The sequence below is a fragment of the Lolium rigidum genome, chromosome 4 (genome assembly GCF_022539505.1).
Source record: "Lolium rigidum isolate FL_2022 chromosome 4, APGP_CSIRO_Lrig_0.1, whole genome shotgun sequence".
Taxonomy (NCBI): domain Eukaryota; kingdom Viridiplantae; phylum Streptophyta; class Magnoliopsida; order Poales; family Poaceae; genus Lolium; species Lolium rigidum.
The window spans coordinates 271,792,896-271,798,449 of record NC_061511.1 but is presented as its reverse complement, the minus strand read 5'-3'; positions in this window follow the sequence as shown (position 1 = coordinate 271,798,449).

Sequence of the window (5,554 nt, the reverse complement as noted above, 5' to 3'; positions counted from 1 at the left end):
GAGAGCATGCAAGATCATAAACAACACATGTATAATAACTTGATAATTAACATGACATGGTATTCTCTATCCATCGGATCCCGACAAACACAACATATAGAATTACGGATAGATGATCTTGATCATGTTAGGCAGCTCACAAGATCCAACAATGAAGCACAATGAGGAGAAGACAACCATCTAGCTACCGCTATGGACCCATAGTCCAGGGGTGAACTACTCACTCATCACTCCGGAGGCGACCATGGCGGTGTAGAGTCCTCCGGGAGATGAATCCCCTCTCCGGCAGGGTGCCGGAGGAGATCTCCGTAATCCCCCGAGATGGGATCGGCGGCGACGGCGTCTCGCAAGGTTTTCCGTATCGTGGTTTTTCGCATCGTGGGGTTTCGCGACGGAGGCTTTAAGTAGGCGGAAGGGCAGAGTCGGGGGCTAACGAGGGGCCCACACTATAGGTCGGCGCGGCCGGGCTTGGGCCGCGCCGCCCTATAGTTTGGCCACCTCGTGGCCCCACTTCGTGTGTTCTTCGGTCTTCCGGAAGCTCCGTGGAAAAATAGGGCCCCGGGTCTTCGTTTCGTCCAATTCCGAGAATATTTCGTTACTAGGATTTCTGAAACCAAAAACAGCAGAAAACGAGAACCGGCACTTCGGCATCTTGTTAATAGGTTAGTTCCGTAAAATGCACGAATATGACATAAAGTGTGCATAAAACATGTAGGTATCATCAATAATATGGCATAGAACATAAGAAATTATCGATACGTCGGAGACGTATCAAGCATCCCCAAGCTTAGTTCTCGCTCGTCCCGAGCAGGTAAAACGATAACAAAGATAATTTCTGAAGTGATATGCCATCATAACCTTGATCATACTATTTGTAAACATATGTAGTGGATGCAGCGATCAAAACAATGGTAATGACATGAGTAAACAAGTGAATCATATAGCAAAGACTTTTCATGAATAGTACTTCAAGACAAGTATTAATAAGTCTTGCATAAGAGTTAACTCATAAAGCAATAAATCAAAGTAAAGGTATTGAAGCAACACAAAGGAAGATTAAGTTTCAGCGGTTGCTTTCAACTTGTAACATGTATATCTCATGGATAATTGTCAACATAGAGTAATATAACAAGTACAATATGCAAGTATGTAGGAATCAATGCACGGTTCACACAAGTGTTTGCTTCTTGAGGTGGAGAGAAATAGGTGAACTGACTCAATCATAAAAGTAAAGAGAATGGTCCTTCAAAGAGGAAAGCATCGATTGCTATATTTGTGCTAGAGCTTTTATTTTGAAAACATTAAACAATTTCGTCAACGGTAGTAATAAAGCATATGAGTTATGAAAGTTATATCTTACAAGTTGCAAGTCTCATGCATAGTATACTAATAGTGCCCGCACCTTGTCCTAATTAACTTGGACTACCGGATCTTTGCAATGCACATGTTTTGACCAAGTGTCACAATGGGGTACCTCCATGCCGCCTGTACAAAGGTCTAAGGAGAAAGCTCGCATTTTGGATTTCTCGCTTTTGATTATTCTCAACTTAGACATCCATACCGGGACAACATGGACAACAGATAATGGACTCCTCTTTAATGCATAAGCATGTGGCAACAATTATTATTCTCATATGAGATTGAGGATATATGTCCAAACTGAAACTTCCACCATGAATCATGGCTTTAGTTAGCGGCCCAAAGTTCTTCTCTAACAACATGCATGCTCCAACCATGAAGGTGGTAGATCTCTCTTGCTTCGTACAAGACGGACATGCATAGCAACTCACATGATATCCAACAAAGAATAGTTGATGGCGTCCCCGAAACATGGTTATCGCTCAACAAGCAACTTAATAAGAGATAAAGTGCATAAGTACATATTCAATACCACAATAGTTTTTAAGCTATTTGTCCCATGAGCTATATATTGCAAAGGTGAATGATGGAATTTTAAAGGTAGCACTCAAGCAATTTACTTTGGAATGGCGGATAAATACCATGTAGTAGGTAGGTATGGTGGACACAAATGGCATAGTGGTTGGCTCAAGTATTTTGGATGCATGAGAAGTATTCCCTCTCGATACAAGGTTTAGGCTAGCAAGGTTATTTGAAACAAATACAAGGATGAACGGTACAGCAAAACTCACATAAAAGACATATGGTAAACATTATAAGACTCCATACCGTCTTCCTTGTTGTTCAAAACTCAATACTAGATGTTATCTAGACTCTAGAGAAACCAAATATGCAAACCAAATTAGCAAGCTCTAAGTATTTCTTCATTAATGGGTGCAAAGTATATGATGCAAGAGCTTAAACATGAGCACAACAATTGCCAAGTATCAAATTATCCAAGACATTATAGCAATTTACTACATGTATCATTTTCCAATTCCAACCATATAACAATTTAACGAAGAAGAACTTCGCCATGAATACTATGAGTAGAGCCTAAGGACATATTTGTCCATATGCAACAGCGGAGCGTGTCTCTCTCCCATAAAGTGAATGCTAGGATCCATTTTATTCAAACAAAACAAAAAACAAAAACAAACCGACGCTCCAAGCAAAGTGCATAAGATGTGGCCGAATAAAAATATAGTTTCAGGGGAGGAACCCGATAATGTTGTCGATGAAGAAGGGGATGCCTTGGGCATCCCCAAGCTTAGACGCTTGAGTCTTCTTATAATATGCAGGGGTGAACCACCGGGGCATCCCCAAGCTTAGAGCTTTCACTCTCCTTGATCATATTGCATCATACTCCTCTCTTGATCCTTGAAAACTTCCTCCACACCAAACTCGAAACAACTCATTAGAGGGTTAGTGCATAATAAAAATTCACATGTTCAGAGGTGACACAATCATTCTTAACACTTCTGGACATTGCATAAAGCTACTGGACATTAATGGATCAAAGAAATTCATCCAACATAGCAAAAGAGGCAATGCGAAATAAAAGACAGAATCTGTCAAAACAGAACAGTCCGTAAAGATGGATTTTATTAGGCCACCAGACTTGCTCAAACGAAAATGCTCAAATTGAATGAAAGTTGCGTACATATCTGAGGATCATGCTCGTAAATTGGCGTAATTTTCTGAGCTACCTACAGGGAGATAGACCCAGATTCGTGACAGCAAAGAAATCTGGAACTGCGCAGTAATCCAAATCTAGTACTTACTTTTCTATCAAAGACTTTACTTGGCACAACAAAACATAAAACTAAGATAAGGAGAGGTTGCTACAGTAGTAAACAACTTCCAAGACACAAATATAAAACAAAAATACTGTAGTAAAAACATGGGTTGTCTCCCATAAGCGCTTTTCTTTAACGCCTTTCGACTAGGCGCGAAAGTGTAACTCAAGTAACATCGAGAGACGAAGCATCAACATCATAATTTGTTCTAATAATAGAATCATAAGGTAACTTCATTCTCTTTCTAGGGAAGTGTTCCATACCTTTCTTGAGAGGAAATTGATATTTAATATTACCTTCCTTCATATCAATAGTAGCACCAACGGTTCGAAGAAAAGGTCTTCCCAATATAATGGGGCAAGATGCATTGCATTCAATATCCAAGACAACAAAATCAACGGGGACAAGGTTATTGTTAACCATAATATGAACATTATCAACTTTCCCCAAAGGTTTCTTTTTAGCATTATCAGCGAGATTAACATCCAAATAACAATTTTTCAATGGTGGCAAGTCAAGCATATCATAGACTTTTTTAGGCATAACAAAAATACTTGCACCAAGATCACATAAGGCATTACAATCAAAATCTTTGACTCTCATTTTAATGATGGGCTCCCAACCATCCTCTAGCTTTCTAGGAATAGAAGTTTCAAGTTTTAGTTTCTCTTCTCTAGCTTTTATGAGAGCATTTGTAATATGTTTTGTGAAAGCCAAATTTATAGCGCTAGCATTGGGACTTTTAGCAAGTTTTTGCAAGAACTTTATAACTTCAGAGATGTGGCAATCATCAAAATCTAAATCATTACAATCTAAAGCAATGGGATTATCATCCCCAAGGTTGGAAAAAATTTCAGCAGCTTTATCACAAGCAGTTTCAGCAGTTTTAGCAGCTTTCGTGTAGTTTTGCGCGCTTTGCACTAGGAGTAGAAGCATTGCCAACACCAATTATTTTACCATTGATAGTAGGAGGTGCAGCAACATATGAAGAATCAACATTACTTGTGGTGGTAATAGTCCAAACTTTAGCTACATTTTCTTTTTTAGCTAGTTTTTCATTTTCTTCTCTATCCCACCTAGCTCGCAGTTCAGCCATTAATCTTATATTCTCATTAATTCTAACTTGGATGGCATTTGCTGTAGTAACAATTTTATTTTCAATATCCCTATTAGGCATAACTTTCGATTTCAAAAGATCAACATCGGAGGCAAGACTATCAACTCTAGAAACAAGAATATCAATTTTATTGAGCTTTTCCTCAACAGATTTGTTAAAGGCAGCTTTGTGTACTAATAAATTCTTTAAGCATGGCTTCAAGTCCAGGGGGTGTATTCCTATTATTGTTGTAAGAATTCCCATAAGAATTAGCATAACCGTTACCATTATTATAAGGATATGGCCTATAGTTATTACTAGAATTGTTCCGATAAGCATTGTTGTTGAAATTATTATTTTTAATGAAGTTTACATCAACATGTTCTTCTTGGGCAACCAATGAAGCTAATGGAACATTATTAGGATCAACATTAGTCCTATCATTCGCAAGCATAGACATAATAGCATCAACTTTATCATTCAAGGAAGAGGATTCTTCAACGGAATTTACCTTCTTACCTTGTGGAGCTCTTTCCGTGTGCCATTCAGAGTAATTAACCATCATATTATCAAGAAGCTTTGTTGCTTCACCAAGAGTGATGGACATAAAGGTACCTCCAGCAGCTGAATCCAATAAATTCCGCGAAGAAAAATTTAGTCCCGCATAGAAGGTTTGGATGATCATCCAAGTAGTCAGTCCATGGGTTGGGCAATTTTTAACCAGAGATTTCATTCTTTCCCAAGCTTGAGCAACATGTTCATTATCCAATTGTTTAAAATTCATTATGCTACTCCTCAAAGATATAATTTTAGCAGGGGGATAATATCTACCAATAAAAGCATCCTTGCATTTAGTCCATGAATCAATACTATTCTTAGGCAGAGATAGCAACCAATCTTTAGCTCTTCCTCTTAATGAGAAAGGGAACAATTTTAATTTTATAATGTCACCATCTACATCTTTATACTTTTGCATTTCACATAGTTCAACAAAATTATTGAGATGGGCAGCAGACATCATCAGAACTAACACCTGAAAATTGCTCTCTCATGACAAGATTAAGTAAAGCAGGTTTAATTTCAAAGAATTCTGCTGTAGTAGCAGGTGGAGCAATAGGTGTGCATAAGAAATCATTATTATTTGTGCTAGTGAAGTCACACAACTTAGTATTTTCAGGGGTAGCCATTTTAGCAATAGTAAATAAAGCAAACTAGATAAAGTAAATGCAAGTAAACTAATTTTTTTGTGTTTTTGATATAG